This window comes from Tachypleus tridentatus, chromosome 7, assembly GCF_004210375.1.
Source record: "Tachypleus tridentatus isolate NWPU-2018 chromosome 7, ASM421037v1, whole genome shotgun sequence".
Classification (NCBI taxonomy): domain Eukaryota; kingdom Metazoa; phylum Arthropoda; class Merostomata; order Xiphosura; family Limulidae; genus Tachypleus; species Tachypleus tridentatus.
Genome location: NC_134831.1, coordinates 33,231,994 through 33,256,867, shown reverse-complemented (window position 1 = coordinate 33,256,867; position 24,874 = coordinate 33,231,994). Strand labels below are relative to the sequence as shown.

General features: G+C 35.8%; 1 protein-coding gene across 11 annotated transcripts in view; it reads right to left on the bottom strand.

Moving 5' to 3' along the window:
- Positions 1-24,874, bottom strand: part of LOC143255390 (uncharacterized) — a 187,450-nt gene that overhangs the window by 48,853 nt on the left and 113,723 nt on the right. Inside the window, exon 1 of one of the 11 annotated variants that reach the window (XM_076510983.1) lies at positions 5,481-5,536. The exons of the other annotated variants lie outside the window; for them this stretch is intronic. The gene's annotated coding sequence lies outside the window, so the exon portion shown is untranslated. Of the gene's footprint in view, positions 1-5,480; positions 5,537-24,874 lie in introns of those variants that run through there. 11 annotated transcript variants of the gene reach the window in all.

The window sequence follows — 24,874 nt, the reverse complement described above, 5'->3', positions numbered from 1 at the left end:
ATTATAATAATAACCTTTTCGTGAACCAGAGACGTAGCCTCTGGAAAGCTGAAGAAAGTGACTTTCTGTCAATAGATGGATTCTTGGATGACAAGTTATCATCACGGACTAACGAGAACATGGGGTCATCTTCTGATTCATTAAAGTCATTCAGTTGGACAAAAGTCAATCGTTACGTTGTTATAATCAAAAGTACATATTTCAAAACCATGAAAAGTGAAAAACAGACTCATCTCGCTGAAATGGAGACGGGCATATCTAGTTATCATCTATAACTATACATAGACTCAATCGAACAGACAGTCGACTTCATGGCAGTATTCTAACAGGGCTCATATTCTTGTAAGGCAACTCTACATATAAAATACACATATTACTCTCGTATGTATCAACAAAAGTTTGTGTGTGTAACTGCAGTTACAAACTGAAATCGATTCTGTACTGGTCTATTCTAACGAGGATATTGCAGACCACGTCCAAAGACGAGGAATAACTCATACGTAAAAGGCCAAAACCACGTAAACTGACCATAAAGCTACCTAAAGTTAAAAAAAAGTACTAATGTTATAGCCTAGGTAGAATGTAATATATATTTAAACAAAGAAAACATTTTTTGACATTTTTCCAAAATTCTGGCTTACCGCTATATCAATAGTATGTTGTAAAACGCGACTTTGCAATTAGGAATCACTAAATCAATTAGAAGTAGCACTAAGTTCAGCTGAAATATGCTAACAAGTCTGCAAAGATTCTGGTGGTAGGCATCAATAGTTACCAAATATCTTCACAACAGTTTAGGGAAGAAAAAATGAAATTATTTAAGAGGATTTTCCTTAAACGCATTTTTAAAACAGAATTATCTTTGTTTTATTGCAAAGCTATCTGCGCTCTGTCCGCCGTGAACAATCAAATCTCAGATTTAAGCATTGTAAGTCTGTAAATTTACTGCTGACACACAAGGGGTTATTTACGCATAATCACACTTAAAAGGTTCCACAGAACCTACATATCTCTTAAATTATATGCTAAAGTATATCAAGGTCAGGTCTGTAACTTTTAACATAGGGCATCCTAAAAATGACCCTTTTTTTACATGCCTAACATAGATTGCCGTGAAGGATATCATCCGTAAGTAAACTGAACAGAAGCAAGCAATAAGGCATTCTAAAAATTAAAAAATGCTGTATTTGCAGTAAAATGTACTTTATTTATGCGTAAAAGCTAAGACACTAGTGTGATTTTTCTGAAAGAAAACGTGTTTTGGAAATTTATCAAAATCGTAATTTTCTTTTAGAAATTTAAAACGCATGTTTTAGTGAATAACTGATAAAATTTTTAAATCTGATCTTCATCCTTGATGAATGCTATAATTTATATATATATATACGACATTAAAAGTATAGTTTACGTTTCAGATACTGTGTAAGAAAATAAAAGATATAAAAACAAATACATACACATATTTGTATCTCTGTACATATATATGATCCGGGCGCGGAGTAGTACAATAATGGTTTACGTCTCATTCCTATACTGGAGAGTGCGCTATAAGAATGACAAGCAAATATCCCAGCTAAATTAAAGTAGTAGAGGACTTGGCAGTGGGCGATGTTGACTGGATGAATTACCTTTAGTCTATCAGTTCAAACTAGGGACAGCCATGTGTTGATGGTCCTTTGTGTAAAATTATAAAACCTACATATACCAGAGAGATGTATGAAGATAACTAGATGTGATGTCTTGTGGAAATACGCTAGGATAATTTGCTATACATTAGTAACAACTATACAGTAATTTCTATTCGTAGAGACGATATGGGCCTATATGGACATACACGGATAAAAATGAAGTAATATTTGTACGACTGCTCTTCTACACAATATACGAACAATTAATCAATCAAATATGAAATGTATGATATTTCGTCAAGTTTTCCCGGATCCTTTGGTACAATAAATTCATGACCACAAATGGGTTAAAAGAAAGGTGTTTGTTTATTGAATTTCGCGCGAAGCTACTTGAGGGCAACTTGCACGAGCCGTCCCTCATAAACTAGAGGGAAGGCAGTCAGTCAACATCATAGTTGGGCTACTTTTAACCAACAAACAATGAAATAAATTGCAACATAATAATGCCCTCACAGCTGAAATAGCAAGAATGTTCGTTTACGGAGTTCCATCCCGTGATCAAACACTATTGTAGAACCAACAGAAAATATACTTTGTAATGTTACTTCACTAGAGCGATTTATTTTAACCTCAAGCGATGGAAAAAAGCAAAAGTGCTTAATATAAGCCATATTCGTGCAATGTTGGTGTCCCACGTTTTGCTATTTCAGAAAAAACAATAACCCAAGACTGATAACCACCAAACAGAGGATCAGTTCAAAGTGAAACTCCGGAAAAATTCACATTTCACTGATGAAACTCTTTTCTTTTGATATTGGTATACGTAGGTTGACCACACCAACGTTACAGTGAAGGCTTGTACAAGTGGCATTAAAATTCAAATATTAAATATTTGCTTTTTAAACACGTATTTCTGAACTATTTATTTACAAAACTACTCGTGGTTCCATGGGTCCTTAATAGCATGAGCCATACATATAGAGAATATAATATAAAATTTCTGGGGTTTTTATATGTACTGGACGTAAAGAAAAAAATAGGTGATTTCACTTTTTATAATAAGCGTTATTAGAAGCAGAAACATAAAATCACTCATGGTAATGCAATATGTGAAACGATATTTAAACTAACTGGTAGGCTGGGGATTATGAACCATGTACAAGTTTAACATGAAACAAATCTAAACATGTGAACACACTAAACTCGAAGACTAAGCTGTCTTCAGTATTGTAACTATGAGATAGATTTATTTCTACGGCGTTTTTACAGCCCAGGGATAAACCCGTAAACCTTTCTCACGCATGAAAGATTTCGCCTCGCTAAGCCTTAAACAACAGTTTGGGAGAGTGAACATGCTGCTTCTTTCTACATGCACCTGATATATAAACACACTTATATATCACTTAGATCTTAGCTATAATATTCCACCGATAGCAGAGTCCTGCAACAATTTCGTCAGCGGATTTCTATCCATATTCCTAGCTAAGACATTTTCAATTATCGACATACCAGTGGCCACACTCTTATGACGCCCGAGAGAGCTATGTTATAAGGGTGGACTTAGTGTGTACAGGCGAGAAGAGTTACTACGGCCATCACCTCGGCCCGATGACGGCCTTCGACATGCCAAGAAATCCGACACATCAATCTGAGCCTATTAACCTCGACAGCAGTATCGTTCTTACATGCAAGAAACGGCAAGATAGTTATCAGTACTATCATCCCATTCATCACTCTGTCAGCAGCAAAGTAAAAAAAAAAGTGCTCAAGACGAGGCCGGTGATTGGATGATTGTGAAGCCCAAGAACACGATATCTAGTCACGTCTTATATCCAGTGCAGAAAACGAATATATATTTTCTTAGAATATGTTATATATACTCATATGACACACACACACACACACACCTTTTATCGTCGCAGTATGCAAATATGAACCGTGCATATTTAATTAATAAAGAATTAGATCACAAGCACCGATAAGAGCCAAATACATTATGTTACCTTCGTTATGTCCCGTAGAATGTGTTTTGATGGTAATGATTTATTTATTGTTCACCACAATTTACATTCTTGGCGATATGTACTCTATCTACAGTGAGCATCGAAATCAGTGATGTCGAGAAACCCACTTGTTGAGAAATTTATATGCAAAAACGGCTCGTTTGGGTTGAGAAAATATTTTACATAGAAGAGCGAACAACGTTTCGACCTTCTTCGGTCATCGTCAGGTTCACAAAGAAAGAGGTAACTGACCACATGTTTGAAAGGGGTTGTGTAACTGAGTGTCGGAATGTAGAGGGCGGTATTAGATGTTTGATTATATAATTTTATTTATTTTATTATATTAATATAGGTATAAAGGCGTTCCTTTATATTGGTTTATTTTGGGTTTAAGTTGTTGTATAAGTAAGGCTTCTTTAATTTTGCGTTTGTTTATGTTTGTTTCTTTATTTAGTATTTGAGTGTTTTCTATGGTTATGTTGTCTTAACCTCAAAATTACAAGAACCGACACACAATTCAAAACAGAAATCCACCGAAAAATCACCCATACTGGACTATACATTCCTTGGGACTTAGCACATGAAACAAAACAAAAACTCAACATACTAAGAAACCAAATAAACACAGTCATAAAACTATGCTCACCAGATAAAATTAACGATGAATTAGACAAAAAAAAAAACAATACTTCATCAACATCAATAAGATTCCTCCACAAACCGTAGAAAACATTATACGCACACACCTAGACAGAAAGCAAAATCAACCAACTAAAGTAAATATATCTCACGAATCAAAAAATCACGAAACCATATACTGCTGTATACTATATATTCCTGACATCAGCAAAAATATAACCAACATTTGGCAAAAATTAGTAACAAAATATGACATTCCAGTTAATACCAAATTTATTCAAAAACCAGGCACAAAACTGAGGTCTATACTATGTAAAAACTACACTGACAAACACCACACCAACATTATTTACAAAATACAATGTGATAACTGCCACGAGAAACAAGTAGAAAAATGGAAACCAGATTCAAAGAACATAAAAAGTCACCTTCACACGTTTTCGAACACTGCAAGTCAAATAAACACAACATAACCATAGAAAACACTCAAATACTAAATAAAGAAACAAACATAAACAAACACAAAATTAAAGAAGCCTTACTTATGCAACAACTTAAACCCAAAATAAACCAATATAAAGGAACGCCTTTATACCTATATTAATATAATAAAATAAATAAAATTATATAATCAAACATCTAATACCGCCCTCTACATTCCGACACTCAGTTACACAACCCCTTTCAAACATGTGGTCAGCTTCCGGTCAGTTACCTCTTTCTTTGTGAACCTGACGATGACCGAAGAAGGTCAAAATGTTGTTCGCTCTTCTATGTAAAATATTTTCTCAACCCAAACGAGCCGTTTTTGCATATAAATGAGCATCGAAACCTAATTTTTATAAACTTCCAGTCATATTGCTGAAACATCAGGAGCTGAAAATTATGCATTAGTTGCTGTCGTTTTTTTACAACTACATAAAAAAGAACAGTGTTCGCTCTTACTTCATATTTTTAATATCTCATTATTGGAATATGAAATAACACTGATTTAAAGGTTTATAAATTTCAAATACCTAATTATAAAAGTGCGATGCCGATTTAAAAAAAAATGTACGAAATCCCTTTAAATCGTGTTTCACTGCTACGTTACGCAACTGAGCAAAAAAACACTTGCGTATTATGGCAATAATATTTTGTTACTATTTGAGAAAGTGACATTTTAATAAAAAACCATAACAACAGAACTGAAACACAAGATATATCGAACCTTTCACCGTGGAGCAAACTATACTTTATTCACTGCAGTCTCCACATATTTCACCGTGGAGCAGACTATCCTTCGTTCACCACAGTCTCCACAAAAGACCTAAAAAAAAAACAATGAAGAAGAAAAACAGACATCAAATTGTATATCGTGTTCAGAGTGATAACCCTTTGGTCACTCTCATACACCGATAATCTTCCATCCGTTGGTCTCTCATCTGCCAAATTGTTAGGCCAGTCACAGAAAGTTGCAGATATGTTGTGCTCCAACTCCTCATTTTACAAGCCAGTTTCTTAGGGATGTTCCTCGTATAATCATTTTGGAGAGCTAAGAGATCTAGGAACAAAGGACAGGTAGGTAGACTGTTTAAGATCCATCACATATGCATTAGTGTCTATTACTTGACGTGCTCTATCACATGTCTGTAAGCTATCCTTTACTTGCATTTACTTTCTTTGCTTCGGCTATTAATGGCAGTGAAGGACTTAAAGAGCTCCAATTTCGCGTACATGTTCCCCCTCCTCCCCACTCTCTTGATAGGAAAAGAAGAAAAACAGTTAGACGAAGAAAGAAATTCGGCCACGATTATGTACAAGGTCACTCTGTATGTCTCCAAAGAAATAATGAACTGACCTGTAACTACCAAGAATGACTCACCCTAATAATGAATTATCTGTATTAACGATTAAAAATATCACACAAAAATTCCACTTTTAACTACATTCGACTTAGTTACTCTGTGAGTGAAATACTTTAGCTGAATGAACAGCACTAAAACATTATTTATTATTAAAGAAACTAACAAAAAGTGAATTCTACAAGCGTGAAGTTAAGTAGCTTTAAAATAATTTTCTGTATTAGTTCTTTTTTTTCGAATATACAAAAAATGATACAAGGCTCACAGAACGTTCAACATTTAGACTTAATGCAAGAATGGTACCTCTCCTCAAAGAGCTCGACTTATTTTTCACGTTAATATACAACTTAAAAAAAGTATCTCTTCAGCGGTAAGTTTACAGGCTTATAGCGCTAAAATCTTGGGTTCGATTCCCAGCGCAAATAGCCGATTGTATAGCTTTGTGCTTAAACGAACACAGAAACAAAACAACCATAAAGCAATTAAAATGTTAAACATTCACTTATTTTAACTATTTACTGCATAAGTTATGTACCTTGACATCTAGCAGACACACATATAATATAGAATAATAATTTTACTGAGGTTTTCAACTTAATGACCTGCTACACTTCTTTTCAACCCACTATACATTTAGCTCTAATAATAGCACTATCTGACCACACTACTTACTATCATAGCGTACTAAAACGTTTTACGAAGCATCAAAAATTATGGAAATTACTAAAACAACTACCACAATGTACAGGGAACGCTTTTAAAATGTTTAAAATTTCAAAAAGGATTAGCACAACGTATTAGAGAAACGAAGCTCTACAAAACATTCAAAACGTGCAACAGAGTACTTAGACAAAAGGAACACTTCACAAAACATTAAAAAATTTTTAAATGAATTGACTCCCACTGATGAATTCCACGAAGCCTGAAATTTCACTTTCATAAGTGAAACTCATTTCTCTAGAATATAAAATACACACACACACTGGAGTAAAAGATAAAAGCTCAGCAGTTAAACAATAAGTTTAAAAATATAAAACGAATGAACTAATAACGAGAGAGACCAGAAAAGTAAACAGAAAGAGTAAAAACAGAATGAAGGAGACGTCATAAGAGTATAGCTATATAGGGAAAAATTGATGGCTGATACGAGAAAATAAAAGGAAGGAATAGAACCTTGGAAACCGGTAATGTGAAACTAGTGATAAATAGAGAACACCAAAAATAAGAAAATAAAGAATGGGGAACGAAAAACCATTAAAAGTGGATTTTATGAAATAAGAAATAAACGTCCATTCAAAAACCTTTTCTCTCCTGCTGTTGTTCATTAGCATTACAAATAAACAGCGAAGTCTTACTTTCACAACGCTGTTGTGTATTTAACCTTAAGTGGTGTGATAAGTGTATTGAAATATATATCTTCAGTTTTACTAACGCCAAACTGGAAGCATGAAGCAAGCTCAAGCTAACCCTTAGCCACAAAGAATAAAGATAAGTGACTGTGAAACACCAATCAGGTCTTGTAAAATTCAGGGAGGATGTGTGCAGGAGGCTACACAACTACAGCTGTCAGAACATTAAAATGCTAGACTCGAGCCACGTGTTAAAAGGTATGGGGTTGTGGTGGTTAGGAGGAAGCCTGTTCTTATAGATTTTCTTGGTTTTTGTTTTTCAGAAACTATGTAAACGTAATCACGCTCAACCAGCACCGAGAAACAACAAAGAAAGATAGGTTTCGTAACGAATGCCTGTCTCATAATTCCCTAGCGGCCGATGGTCGCTATGGACTGCACGCACTGACTCAACCTGACCAATGGCAGTTTCCAACTGGACACAGGAGAGAAGTTAAACTTCGCGAACCAGCTAGTGTAATCTTCTTTGCTAGCATGAAATCTACCGTCACTAGGACGTGAGAAAGCGCACCAGCTGCAGACCCCCCCCTACCTCCACCGAGACATAGTGTATAAATAATATCTTTAAAAAAACAAAAACATATAGAGGGCCTAGTTGGCCAAGACTTAGAACAAGGCTTTCACAACAAACCTGTCAGTCGATGAAACTTTTATTGAAAATAAATTCCCCCAAAATTAATGGGCAACGCTAACAATATGACAGGAAATAACAACTAATTCCTCAGTGATACAAAGATGGGCAGTAAGAAAATGTCAAAGCGCAACATCTCGTACTATTTTTTTGGGTTTCTGCTACAGTACCTGATAGTACAGAAACAAGACAGTACAAGGTTAACTACTTAAGAGTTGAACAAAAACGGTGCAAAATAAAAAGAAAATGACTCCACATAAGATATACTCATAATTCACGTACATATTAAAATTTACGCTATAAAACTAACAAGACTGTTGTATATTCTGAGACAAAAAAAAAACATTCATAGCAAGGTTAAGTTTAAAAGAAAAATACATTTATCAAACATAATACCAAATTTAATCGGAAACTTGCTCAATGGGCTGTAAAAATTACTACCCGCAAGTTAACACTATTATAACAGTTAAGTATCTAACAAGTTTTGATCGTATCTCATTTTCAAGTTTTATGCCTATCTATTTCAAGTCCACGGACCTACAACGCTAAAATCAGGAGTTCGATTCCCCTCGGTGAACTCAGCAGATAGCCCAATGTGGCTTTGCTATAAACACACACACACATATCTATTTCAAGATTAATTTTACTTGAAGCGTCATCAAACAAGTGAACCATACTAAGTGAAAGACCCTCAGCATTTTAAAGTGTTCATCGCCATTACTTCAATGTTTTTTCATTATTTGGATGCCAGCTATCACTATGATATAACACTTATTTACAAATTTACTTGAATTGATTGCGTCTTTAAAATAATCTAGTTGATATTTGTAACGCTAACGATATCTTATATGACAATTCAACAAACAGCCACGTAAAAAATCCCTACGATTCGTGCGTACAGAATCCTTAAATTAGAATCGTTAATCAGAGGGAGCCAGCAGCTATAGACGCTTATCCAGTTACCTTTAGTTTATTAATGGGATTGACTGTCACAGTTACAAGGCCCAAAGTCGAAAGGTGGAGCAATCTAATGGCGTACCATAACTCAAGCCTTGGACCTTTACAACTACATAATATATTCAGAATACTACAATGGCCAGGCTGAGATTAATTTCTCACTTCACTTAGCATTAAATACACACAGCTATAGATAAATACAGAACAATAACGAAGGTATATCAATCTGAGCACTGTCAATTCGTCACGTATGCTCACTTATCAAAGTTTCTAATGCACAGGAATAAATTGGTCTAACGTTTAATGTGCGTTTACCTGACTGATAGTTAAAACTTTTATGATCAGTTTAAAACGTTAAGCACTTGTTGATTCCAAACTATACGTTCCTTGCCAGGTTGTAATATTTATAAATAATTTTCCCGAGACGAAGTGACCGAAATATACATTACAGAATTCAATACATATAAATATAGACATATTATCTCTATAACTCTCGTAGTCCAGAGACCAACGGTACTTTTCTCCAGAGGAGGTCTTCATCAATGTCCAATACGGTTATCAACACTCTACATCTGTAGTTTCATCATGTGATCCATTTTCGGTCCATAATTGTTCTTCTAAAATATTTACATTTAATGAAATCGAAGCTGAAATAAAATACACACAATCTTCAGAGTGTCTTAAATACTCTGACAAAGTCTTTCAACTATTCATAAGCTATTACTAAACAGCTGGACCGCTAGCCGGAACAAACACACTAATCTTTTTCATCACGTGCTTGATGTCATTTCAGTAGCCAACATATACAACGGACAGCACACCAGTAGTATATCCCCCCTCTTTTTTCACTTCAACAAATAATAAACACACAGGTTAACTACAAGAAACAGCATTTCCAATGTTTGAAGTAAACAACAAGTTCAGTCACCGATGAAAGTACAAATTTTACACACGTACGGGAATGATTATGCATCTTAGAACAAGAGTATACCAATTGGATTGAGGTGCTTATTCAACATAATCATAGTCTTTCAAGAAACTTATTTATCTTATAACACTGTTTTATATAAGTGGTAGAATACTATAGCGTAAATTGAGTTGCAGTAACTTTCCCCAACTTCCGACAAAAACGACTCGACTTTTAAAATATGCCAGTAACATCCTTCACCATCAAAACCACTTCATTAATTAGACACCTCTGGTTATCTTGGGGAAGGTTCACAATTTGTTTTATGAATATTTCTGAATATTTAGGTACTATATTTATTTTCTTTTTGCTTTCTTTTAAAGTTTTCTTATTACTCAGGAGCTATTTGTGCATATCTGTCTCGACTTCTGAATTAGGGACTAAAGAAAATGAAGCTAGTTGTAAACATCTAAGATCGTATAATTGGATTTAATCTTATTTACACAGCGCACCAACAACTTTGATGTGCGGAGTGTTTTTTGTGTTTTTTATTGTAATAATGCGATAATAGTGCAATAAACACAGGTGTACTGTATACAACATTATGTTTAAACTCTGGTAGAATCAATAATGGTTGTATACATTACAGTGTTGAAGCTGTAGTACGACAAACACATTTATACTCTATGCCATATCAAGTGTTCATTGTTGGTTTCAAGGTACAACTGAAATTGGCTGACTAGCTAGAACGAGTAAAAAAGGCTAACCAGCTAAGTGCACGTGTAAACAAGAATAATGAGGCAATACAATAAATTGTTGAGCTAGCAACGTGTAAACAAAGTTGTTTGGCCCGGTACGGCCAGATGGGTTAAGGCTTTCGACTCGTAATCTGATGGTCGTGGGTTCAAATCCCCGTCGCACCTAACATGTTCGCCCTTTGAGCCATAAGGGCATTATAATAAATAATGTGACGATCAATCCCACTATTCGTCGGTAAAAGAGTAACCCAAGAGTTGGTGGTGATGACTAGTTGTCTTCTCTCTAGGGACAAAATTAGGGATGGCTTGCGCAGATAGCCCTCGTGTAGCTTTGTGCAAAATAAAAAAACCCAACAAAAAATAAAGCTGTTTACCTAAACACAAGTAAACAATGTTAGTTACGAGGAACAAATAAAGAATGGTAGTAAGCTAGCACGTGTAAACAAGGCGGGTTACCTTTTACAAAGTTTGAACCTTAACTTTAAAATAAATATCATTTAAAACAACCATGTTTAACACTTATTACAGATTCGTTTTTATATCGTTCAACACCAGTAGTTTCTACATAATTATTATATCTTGGTGCCTGTTGCAACACTTAGCGTAAAGAACTGGTAAAATCTTAGGTGACATCATTCATTGTTTAACGTATAATACAACCCCCCTAATTGGGGTTAACTGTATTATAAGAACCCTAACAAAATTATGAACTCACGTTCATTACATGTCATCTCTATAAAGTTTAAAAAAACACTTTTTTGAAGCACCTAATATCTTTCAAAGTATTAAAAGTTGAGTTCTATCAATGCTCAATTAGCGTATAGTATTCTCTACTAGTCACGTCAATTTTTATTGAGTGCATTGACTTCAACTATTTTTTTATGTTTTATTATTACACATATTTTGATTCGAATTCCCGTCATCGAGTATGTTCGCCCTTTCAGCTGTGGAGGCGTTATAATGTGACGGAAACTCCCACTATTCATTGGTAAAAGAGTAGCTTAAGATTTGGTGGTGGGTGGTGTTGACCGGATACCTTCCCTCTCGTCTACCACTGCTAAATTAGGGACGGCTTCGAATAGCGTTGAACGAAATTCGCAATAAACTAAACTAAAACGTACAGGTCATTAAAAATAAAACAAAAAAAGTCAGCCCTAACATATATAAGCAAAGACGTATAGATTTGTTGAATGTAAATTAAACTGCGTGACGATCGTAACGCGTGGAAAAAAAATGTGCTTGTTCCAACTGTCAATCTCTTTTAACAGAAACAGGGTGACTGAGAGTGTTCACGTAGAGAAGGGTAATGCCACATTACATCCCGTAAAAACCCCGTAAGCTAAGCTCTTTCGTTTCTCAAATAACCTCACGAGCAGTGAATAACTAACTTCTTGCTGGTGTTTGAAAACCCTGAGAAAGAATGGGTTATATCATGGACGGTGATTAACTAGACTGTGTCCACGGAAGGAGTTAAGTGGGTTAAAAGTAATCAAACTCACCATAAGCGATTTCCCCTTTTAGGTCTTTACATAAATTATATATTCTATCTCCCCTTTCGTTTCACACCCGCTGCACACTTAATAATAATAATAATAATAAAGCGTTACAATACGCGCGCGAGTAACTGATTTAAATAGTGAGTGGTATAACGGGATAAAAACAAGAACTGGACTCCTCATCCAATGTGTTTGTTGACGTTAATCTTATATCGAAGTCACAATAATCTTGAAATTAGTCACGGTAAAAGGAATAAACACTGCAATCCTGAGTACACGACCTCTGGTGGGTTTCTTGACACAATTTTTCAAAATCACAACAATATAGAAATTAATCAAGATAGATTAGTAAAAAATATATTACTGATTATACGACCTCTGGTGGGTTTCTTGACATTAATCTTATATCAAAGTCACAATAACTTGACAGTGATTTTCAGATAAAATCTTAAGGTTATGATTCATAGCTTTAGTGAGAATGTTTTGGGGTGTGGTTGTGTTTAGATAAAGACATTAGTTTTTTACATGATTTCATAAAGGTCTCTTGCACGTGAAGACTTGAATAATATATTCAAAAAAGAAAAAAAATTCTCCGTTATGTGAGTCAGCTTTAATATATTTGATTTCATTATGGTATGATAATATCTACAGGCATTTCTGATAACTCTCCCGTTTCTAAAAGTAGTCAATTTAGAATAAATTATTTTCATTCGGTTTCTTAGTTTTAAAGATAAGACATTGTGAAATTTTTAATTTAATTAAGGTTTTGTTAAACTTTAATGCCCAGAAGCGCCATCTGACAAAATCTTTAAAATTTATATAACTCGACAATAAATTTAATTCAGGGAACACAACACGATTTTTTTTTATCGGCGAGAATACGTGTATTGTTATAGTAAGGAGACGCAATATCAAGTAAGCACGTTGTGTTTCTGCATAAGTTTAATCATAGGTTTACATAAACTGTATATTAGATACTGCTTTGTAACATATGTTCCGATACACACATACACATTGTTTATTATTTGTCATTCGTTCAATGGACAGATCAGATGTCTTTAGAAGTGAAGTAAGCCCTTTACAATTAAACTATTATAGAGAGATGACTGGATTCACTCTCAATATTATAACGCAACTACAGTTGAAGATGTACAGCGTGTTAGGCAGCACTAAGGCCATTCCCGGGCTCCATGTCAGAAATTATATGTTAAGCAATAATATTGAACTGTGTCTTTATATAATACTTTTATATGGCCATATCAAGTGGAGCACACATCCTTACAAAAAGTGGAATCAGAAAACTAAATTGTATATGTAGTTACACACCAAATATATAGGTTCTTCGTTTGACGATGTACGAGCACTATCACCTAACAATGACTTGATATGTTCGATATTAGGATTAACAACACTTCTGATTTGATGGCATTTCTTTCCCTTACACAGTGGTTACTGTGCTATTGAAATACATACACTGTGTGTAAGAGACATCTGGATGTTTAGATGCTCTCCAACAATCATATCAAAATGGAATTCGAGAAATATTAAAATACAATCATTTTATCTAATCCTCAAATTTACAGCATTTTCTCTTCTCTCTCAGTATATGTCCGTGTGTGCATGTGTGAGCTAACCATATTTTGTAATACGACAGGCTCGATTAGTAACTTCCTCCAATCATTAACTAAAATGTTGTCTGTCCGTCTTTAGACTCAAATTATCATTGTCATATCTTATATATATATTTTCTCTCTCTCTCTCTCTGTATTTGTGTGTATTTATCAAGTTTAGTAGCAGCGCAAAATAATTTCTCCTATCCAACCCCACCCCCGACCCCGTTCCGTCCATGTTATCTCTGTCACAGTTAATGCTACTCTGATTTGTTCTTCTAAAAGTTAGTTTAGTTACGAACCTAACCCCAACTCGCCAAATTCCCCCTCCGTATTTACCGGTTCCTTTTCCTTCTATGCCTTGCGATAACCTTGGTCCCACTAATTCACTAGGTATGTTTGAAAAAAAAAGCAGATAAGACCAAACTAAGTTGACTTTCGAGTAGAATCTTTGCGATCCTCTATACGTGGTACGGAAAAATACAGCATCAAAGCGATATTCCCAGAAAGCTCATAATTCTTCCACTCCAGTCAACATAATCAGGTCACTAAGCTCTCGAACTTGCACGCTTCGCCCCGCGCCTGATACATTAATCTATCAAGTAATACGGCTGCTTATCATGCCATAATTCATGAATATCTAACCACTGGTCAGTTGTATCCCAGCTGATAGTATTAACACTTTTGTAACATCTAATAAACGAAAGCGACCTTCAGTATCTGATCACACGTCAAAAAAACACAGAGGAACGTTTAGAATATCAGAAGATCCGGTAACCACAATAAACTTTCCAACCTTTTACTATATTCTAGCAATGTAGCTTCGAAATTAAACGACCTAACCCTAACCAGTCTGCATTTTTAATGCAAGATAGTGAACCCAAACATTCCTAATATTCCACCTCACTTCCCCACATGGTACAATAAAGTACTGACAAGCTATCACGGGCGTGGAACAGCGTTTAAGGTGCACATTCCATTTCCAGCTGTCACCGGACACAGGCAATCGCAGCTTCAGCCTTGTTCAGATGGCTACAATAAGAGAGGTGTATTTAATAAAGCTGTAAAGAACACTGAACACTACAGTGGGCGTTGCTCACATTTGTCTCAACGATGAGAAACACTTTTAATTCAAATGTGAGCTTGCCAGAAAGATTTCAATGGTTTAAGTTCCCTATAAAGTTGCGACTGTATAAGGTGAGGAAAAAACTAGCATTATGTTAATGTTCCATTTACTGAAACTTTCCTATCATCAGGGGGCCCGGCATGGCCAGGTGGTTAAGGCATTCGACTCGCAATCCGAAGGTCGCGAGTTCGAATACCTGTCACAACAAACATGCTTGCTCTTTCAGCCGTGAGAGCGTTATAATGTGACGGTCAATCCTACTATTCGTTGGTAAAAGAGTAGCCCAAGAGTTGACGGTGGGTGGTGATGACTAGCTGTCTTCCCTCTAGTCTTACACTGCTAAATTAGGGACGGCTAGCGTAGATAGCCCTCGAGTAGCTTTGCGCGAAATTCAAAACAAACCAAACCTATCAGCAGCGATATAATAATACAGCTGATGTTATACATGGACATTTCTCATATATTACTCACCGCCAAATCGTTGCGTTGTACTAGTATACAATTACCACGATGGAAAGCATCATGTTTATTTTCGTTTTAGCTGTTTTGTTTGTTTAGTAGTTTGCAGTTAAGCACAAAGCTACCTACACAAGGGCTGTCTGTGCGCTGCCCACCACGGGTATCGAAACCCGGTTTCTATCGTTTAAGTCCGTAGACATATCGCTGTGCCACTGGATAGGGGGGGGGGAGTTTTAGCTCAAAGCCAAGAACCGGACTATATAAGTTCTATCCACTGCGAAAAATCGAAGTATGTTAGAAAGTCGTCGTTAGCTTAATGATGCGCTCTAATCATACGAAACTAATATATTTATATTTAGAGCACGGCTTCCTCCACCCTACTGTCTTCCATCCACGCTAATGGATTAACTATCACTCTTATAACGCACATACAGTTTAAAGTGTAAGAACGAGATATTTTGTTTTATCACACAGATTCGAATACGTCTCACCAGTTCCAAAATACAAAGCTGTACCACAGATCCAACCGCGACCGACAAAATATTTGAGAATACTGGATCATCTGTGCTATGCCCACTGGGAGTATCGAATCCTGCCATTTAGCGTTATGGCTTCTCAGACTTGCCGGTGAAACGCCGTCATTCTCCGAAAGAATAAAAAACCACCAGTCTCGTTCATACATGGAAAATTCGGTGCGTGTGACACCAATGAATAACATTCAAACGCATATCCTTATTTGTATCTTAGAATATAGATGAAGATAGGAACATGTTCGAACTTTTAACTCGGAATTTGTCTCTAAAAGTAAGACAATGCATTTTATTTTCATAACGTCGAATTTTGAAAGAAAAAATTATAACCTGACTTGTAAGATAACATTTTACTTATATCAGTTTTCTTTGTTTTATTGTCTTTTAATTTAACAGATTAAAATTATTTTTAATTTACTCATTTTTCTCTGAATTTCAGTCTGGAATGGATTATTTTCACACAGCGATAAATAATTACAAATTTCTGTTACCAATTCTTTGTGTGTGTGTGTGTGTGTGTTGTGGCTATCTGTGCCCTGCTCATTGCGAGTATCGAAATCCAATTTTTAACGTATTAAGTCCTCAGACTTAGCCTTGAGTCACTGGCGGAAACGAATGTTTATTTGTTTGTTTGAAGTTAAGCACAAGGCTACAGTACAAGCTATCTGTGCTCTGCCCACTGCGGGTATCAAAACTCTGTTTCTAGCGTTGTAAATCCGTAAACATACCACTGGGAGGCACGGAGCGAAGGATTGCGAAAATGATCACGTAGAGGCCGTGGGTTTAAATATCGCATTAAACGCTTTTAGTACGAAACACAATGCCCTGATAACAAAAACATACACTCTTATAACAATTATCGACTGTTTACTGCGTGTTTTCGCGCACATCCGCACCCAATTTTGGTATCTTTAACCAGAGAGAATTGTTTTTTGTTTTTTTTTGGAATTTCGCACAAAGCAACCCGAGGGCTATCTGTGCTAGCCATCTCTAATTTAGCAGTGTAAGACTAGAGGGAAGGCAGCTAGTTATCACCACCCACCGCCAACTCTTGGGCTACTCTTTTACCAACGAAAAGTGGGATTGACCGTAACATTATAACGCCCCCACGGCTGGGAGGGCGAGCATGTTTTGGCGCGACTCGGGCGCGAACCCGCGACCCTCAGATTACGAAGCGCACGCCTTAACGCGCTAGGCCATGCCAGGCCCTAACCAGAGAGAAACAATACAACAACAGCAAGCACAGCCAACTCTTGTCCGATTGTAAAGTGGGATTTGTAGTCAACGTTATAACACACCAACGGCCCCAAAGTGCGGACTGCACATTTTCAGCAACGGGATCGAACCATAAACCCCAAGCACGATAACAATTATAGAATAAACTATAAAATGCTTCTAAAAAAGAAGTATGCGAATAATTTCGACTCCTCAATACAAAACTATACTTCCAGCAGAACAACAATACCGTTTTTTATCCGTATTCTGCAGTGTATCCCTCCGTGCTATGAAATTAATACACCATCATTTATTTAGGGGTTTTATTCAAATTATTGCGTTTCTTAAAGGTCACACGACCAATAAGGTTGCCGCGACCCAAAGAGAAGAGACTACTGTTTCTGATAATAAGCATGCTTACCCTTACATCATTAGCACTTACCAAACCCATGAAAAGATTAACAAAATATCCTAAACAAGGTTTCAACAGTGGTCAAAGACTTGCTCATGAAGTTACTAAAGAAATAAATTTATGTACTGTCGGAGAATACCAATACACATCACATAATGTATTCGTATATTTCCTTGTAACGGAATTATCAATCACCAAAAATAAACAATATCACAATTAGGACTTTGAAATAGCTTTCTACCCAACCTAAAGGTAATGGTAAAATATGAATACTTTTTGTTTTCTTTGGTAACTGCTTCATTGAAAGTGTTTAGTGAATAGATGTGCCATTACTACCTGTAGTTTAACGGATGCGTCATTTCCACCTGTGGTTTGATGGATTGACTTGGTTTGTTTTGAATTTCGCCCAAAGCTACACGAGGGCCTTCTGTGCTAGCCGCCCCTAATTTAGGACTAGAGGGAAGGCAACTAGTCATAACCACCCACCGCCAACTCTTGGGTTACTCTTTTACCAACAAATAGTGAGATTAACTGTCACATTATAACGCTCCCACGGCTGAAACGGCGAGCATGTTTGGTGTGATGAAGATTCGAACCTGCGATCCTCAGGATACGTGTCGAGTGCCTTAACCACATGGCCATACCAGGCCTGGTTTGATGGACGTCCCATTTCACTTGTGGTTTGATGGATGTGTCATTTCCATCTGAGGTCTGATGCATGTGCCATTTGCGCCTGTAGTTTATTAGATATGCCATTTCCACCCGTGGTTTGATTAATGTGTAATTTCCACAAGTGGTATGAGGCATCTCGTGATTATCTTTTCATTTTATTAGAATATGCTTGTTTGTTTAAAATTTTCAAGCAAAGTTACAAACAAATTTTAACTAACAGACTGGAGGAAACATCATCTAACAAAACCTACAACCCTAAAATAAGGGAGCGTTTTGTAAGCAACAGTTCGCGAACCATAGCTTTAGAATCAAAGTTTGAGCACGTTAATAGTCAGACCACGCTCAGCCTCACGACATTTCAGATCTCGAAACTTTCCCGTTTGAATATATCGGAGAAGATGGACAGGTAAACGTGCACAGTTCAAGAGGTTGTTGTTTCTAATTAAGCAGAAAGCTACACAATGGCTATCTGTGCTCTGCCCACCACTGGTATCGAAACCCGATTTCTAGCGTTGTAAATCCACAAAAATAACCCTGTGCCACTGGAGGGGGTACAGTCCGAGAGGGAAGGACATACTGAACAATGTCTTAAACTTGTACATACGGTAAAGGTTACATTTGTCCCCCAGTAGGCTAAGTTTACTTTCTTATAGCTATAAAATCTGAGATTCGATTCCCCTTAGTAGACAGAGCGCATGTGCTGCATTGTATAACTTAGCGCTGAAAGATACAGTACACTTAATCATTTGTTTTCCACCACGAGTTAATACATTCATATAAATATCTTAATTCTTATTACCACACCTCTTTTGTCTTTCAGATTCAGGCCAATAATGTGTGTGTGATGACTCATGCGCACTAACGACAGGACTCGTCGTGGTAATGGCTATTGCATCTCTTATGGGTGTCGTTAATGGAATCTGGAGCTGATCATTCTTAATTTCACCCTCACACACCCGTGCGCGCAGTACACACAATAAGGGAATTATTACACATGGTTGCTAAGTTTGCATTGTTGATTCGACAGAGCCCCTGAAGCACCGCGGACAGGCATGTTTGTATACAGTCTGGTTCAGATGCGTTGATATTATTCGTAGCATCTGACGATATTGGAAAGATAATCTACTTAATTTCAGAGAATTCTTAAACTTCGAGACCAATTGTCGTAATTTTCAATCGTGAAGTAAAATTTTTGAGATTAACAAAAAATTAATGATAGAATAAAGCGATTGCCAAAATATTGAGAAAGCCCCATGTAGTTAGCATGTGACCACTAATGCATTTCTGGAACAACTTCCTCCCAGTAAGCTGTTACAGTATTTTTAATACACACGAAACAAATTTAATTCTTACCATAATAAGCCCATATTAAAGTTTACATTATCTCATGAATCATTACATATTTGTTTCTGTCAGTGTCTTCCCATAATACAAATAGCCACTCTACAACGAGGGAACCATTTGCATTATTTTGGAGTTTATCAAACATATACATTAATCCATAATTATCATGAGTTCAGTGTTTATGTACGATGTAAGCAGGCTTGTTTATCGATGTTGTTATATAACGTATTCATTAGCTCCTAGTTATCATATTTCAGTGCTTATGTATGAGGTGTGCAGGCTTGGTTATCATGTTTACACACTTCTGAACAGTGTAACTTTAAGTTGAGATGCCTGTAAGATATCGAATGTACATGTGCTTAAACACGCCGTGCTCGAAGCTGCATGTGGTTATTACACAACTAAAGAATCACCAATAAAAGAGTATCAGACATTTCTAGAGTCTGGCGAGCGACTGATAGGCCTAACGTTTGTTGTTAATCCGTTCCACAAACACCGTTACACCCATTCTCTAAACGTGAACGAGTTATTTAACTAACTCACATCCTTGGTTAATAAATTACAGCATGTGCTGAAAACACGTTAGTGAACAGCTTATAAAGTTTGTTTGTCTATTGAAAAGGTAAAGGGCGGGAAGCTTACGAAATGAACGCTTAGACAGTGTTGATTTACATATGCGAATAACAGTACTTACTGTTTTCACATTTAAATACTAGCTTAAGCTATCTGGTACTTATCCCTACAATAACCCATAACAACAACATAATAAACCAGTATTCATAATTATTTTAGAGCACAAGCAGGTTCTTACTAAACAGTCAACTCGACATGCTGCAAAATATAAAACTGTTTTCTTTTGGTGAAAGAAATCGGTTGAATTGAATGGTTAAAAACATGAAATGTAGATCATGTGAATTCTGCTCATAATTAAACAGACATACATAAGACAGACATCAGACAATATTCAGGCAGTTTAAAAGATTTATTTTCCGTCCAAAAATTACAAAAAAAAAAGCGTTCCAAATGATAAACATGGTATTTGTAAATGAACTGTTAATTAACTGGAGTGCATCTTCACATGTTATTCTCCGTATATCTTCAACGTTATTCAGCGTAATTTACTTAAATAATTGAAATGGAGGAGGGCTGAACCCTGTCGATTTTCCGTAGTAGCGTCAAGCCAACCCGAATCAAGTGATGCCGCGGTTAAGTAGAGGAGAATTGGCGGCTTCCGCTAAGATAAACCGTGATGAGATCTTAGAGGGCCTTTGGAGATGCTGCGTTTAAGAACCGCGTTAAAAATCGTTTCCAGTGTCATTCGCTCTAACAGGTGTGATGTTTATTGGCTAATTGTACTTTAATTCCTGTACACAAGCTAAATTGAGCAGAGCAACGCTCTCCTTTGTATCTCAAGACGGCTGGTATTGGTATTAAAACTTTTATTAAAATAGAGAATAAATTTTCGATCTTCTTATATCAGAACGTTGTTCTCTACTTTATTGTAATAAAAGTTTTTATACCCATACCAGCAGTCTTGAGATACATTTATAGTTCAAGTGGGTTCCTCGTCATTACGTAACGCTTTCCTTTAGTTGTCATACTTGACACGCAATAAAAGTATGTCAGGTTCTATTGTTCTCGTAATTCTCGGATTTCAAGGCATGTTTCTTGTTGTTTTCTATTTAACATAATTACGTAGAAACATGTGTGAATGATGCTATAAATTACTTAAAGTTTTCAACAGGCTAGATAAGTAGTAATAATAAAACTCGTGAGCATTATGGGTACGACATCCAGCACCCCCTGACAAAGTGTCTTTCCTGTCGAACTTGAGAATAAGTAGGAAAAGAAAACTTCACGAAGTCTATGCCACTGTAATGAGCACATGGTGGGTGGTGACTTTGGATTGAGAGCTTGTTTGTCTGTTCTATCAGTTCATCCTTGGCAGTAGTCATTAGCGAAGTAACGAGAGCTGTCCTTTCATGTTTGGGTCATTTTGCCCTGCGGACAGTCCTTCACACACTACTGTTCTACTTTTGTTCAGTAAATAAAGCACGCAATCCGATACACAACTTTTCATTTAAGTTGGTCACTACCTATTTTAAAGAAAAATCCTTCTAGCAGGTTCAGCGATAAGTCTGTGGACTTAAAGACGTTAAAAAACTGGTTTTGATACACGCGGTGGACATAGCACAAACAGCCCACTGTACAGCTTTGCATTTAACAACAAAAATGTTGTGTAAAAAACAAACAAACAAAAACAAACCTTTGTCATTTCTTATTTACACAAATAAAGCACGAACATTGAAAACTAATTTAAATCAAATTAAACTCTGTATTTTCTAATTGACTTAAGAGATTAAAAATGTAAAGATTGTTGGAAAACAAGTTCATATTCATATTATACGATGTTTTGAGTTGTATTTTACTCACCCGAATAAATTTTTATGTAGAATTTGAAAGACACGAAGCAAGCTACTAATGTGTTCGATTCACCTGAGAAAGGCAAATCATAAGAACAATATTAGGCTTTTTATTATGGTAGATCTACAAGTGGTGAATCAAATGGTAGGGTGGGTTTCATATATATTTCCAGTATTTAAATCTTTCATCTTTTAACTGAATAAGTTAAAAATTTTACACGGATATTCAATTCGCCCGTATTCACGCTTAAATAAAAACTACACTCCAACAACAATAAAAACTATATTTATTGTTATACGTGAAAGTATTTCACACACCTGTTAAGCCAAGATTCGCCTCACTCTACTTAGGGAATCCTTTTGTGACACGGTTATTGGTGTGCAGTGCAGATAGTTTGAAGAAAACAAACAATCTATTCACATAAAACTTCTCCGTAAACTTTTGAACAGACCAATTGCAATGTTAAAATGATCTTAAATCTCGGTGGTAATAAAACATTTATGAAAATCCCCGAGCATAATACTTCACTTTCCAAACTTGTAATGATTAAACGATTTCACACGTCATTTGCTTGTTTCTGACATTCGCTCAATACCACACAAAGACCACTTTTACTAACCAACCCTAATGGAACTCTCTTGAAATATTCTTGAATAGTAGGATTTGACCACTCTTATAATGAACATTCAATTCTAAAGCGCTGAGTGCGACTTTACAGCTCTGCCTACTAACCACTGTCTCATGCATCATCCTTCATAAAATGTACTCGACTTCTGATGATATTGCACATTCATTCACTGTCTCAATTCACAATTCAACTGATCTGTCTAGTTGTTTATAAACAAAAATATCTTAGCTTCTTTTTCAATCGTTTAGAATATCCTTCTTAACCCTAACATTACTGATGGGATCAATGTATCTCAATGTCTTTTAAAATGCATTTTGGAGAACTATGTATACACCAAACAGTTTGAAAATCAATGTATCTGTTTGTTATAAGGCCCCTAAATAACACGCGTAACACAGAAAATAAGTACGTAAATAAGAAAAACACTGACAACACTATTAATTCAATTTCTTAGAATAATACGTACAGTGAGTGTGTTAAGAAGAAGAAACATAAAATTATTCAATGTGGTACAACATATGGGCCCAACAGGTAATGTAACACCATAGAAACTATTCAGTAATTTGAAGGCTGGGCTTTTATTTTTCTAATATCCACTAGTTTTATCCATTTCGAAAAAAAAATAAAAAGTAGAATAAAGTGGTTTCGACTAAATGTTCTGAAAGAATACACATCTTGTGCAGTGCTATGCAATGGACTATACTGCGCTTAATTGATCTTAATTTTTTAAAACTGTTATATCAGAGGGAGCGCAGTTAGTGTGCAGCGTTCGCCGCTAACTGTTAGGTTACTCTCGTTTGACTAAACAGTTGAATTTTAAGTCACCTTTATAGCACATCGAGAGGAAACGAACAATGAATTATCCGATCCACAATCCGGACATGCTAGCTATTGGAACATTCATTTACACAAATCTAGCGATACATATATTCAGAATCTCTAATACCCAAGGTATTAAGAGATAATGTACACAGCTATAAACGTAACGAGTTGAAAGACACAGGATTACACTCTACAGTAGCGAGAAACTCCACTACCAGGTAGACAGATATAAAACAAGCCTGAGAAAACGAACAAAAGCAACAAATAATAAACAACGAATGAGGAAACCAGATAAACCACTGTTTGAATTCAAACGATGAACAATTACGATAGTTATAAGTACAATTTTTCAGATTAGAAAAACAGATATAAAACATATGGAAGAGAAAGACAGATGAACAATTATAGTGACGTCATTTTATGAACGGTTTGCTTTTTGAAATTTCGCGCAAAGCTACTTAAAGGCTATCTGTCCTACCCGTCCATAATTTTGTAGTGATAGGTTAAGGAAAGGCAGTTAGTCAACATCACCCACCGTCAACTCTTGGGGCACTCTTTTTCCCAACATCAAGTTTTATTACTCCCCACGGCTGAAAGGGCGAACATGACTGTTGATGGGATTCGAACATTTTGCGAACGATTTAAAAGTCAGTAAAGAAAAGCTAATAATGCCTAAGCCTAAGATTAATAAGACAATCGTTTCATGCGCACACAAAATTTAGGAAAAACCTTTCAGCTACGACACGACTATAACATTAGCTTTTGTTTCCCGTAGAAATAATAAAGAAAACATGACATAACTCAAATAACTAAAACACTAGATTTAATTTCACGTGTTGGTTTTCTTCAACGCAGTATATAAATTTATTCAGTTGGAATACAAAGTATATACTGCATTTCACATTTTGCAAATTCCTATCGTGCAGTATTAGTTTTTGTAGCGCCATCTATCGATGGTATACTTATATGTTATAAAATTACTTATGGTTATGCAAGTCGCCATTGTTCGTATTTCCTGTGTTTTATATAATAATAGCATTCGCAACAGCGTCGTTACAGGCAACATTAAATCTAAATGTATAGCCTTTAATTTAAATATTCCACAGCTTGACTGTAACCATAAAACTGTGGCGGAAGAAAAACTGACATATTTACGCAGGAAATATATATAAACACATTAAAAAAAAATAACAAAAAAATTATAAAAATAATTAAAAAATTATATCGTGAATATTCCAATTAAACGTGATGCAACTCAGTGTGCCGAGTTTATTTTTGGATTTTGTTAAGCGCAATGGGCTAACTGTGCTCTGCCCAAAACGGGTATCAAAACCTGATTTTTATCATTATAAGCCCTGTG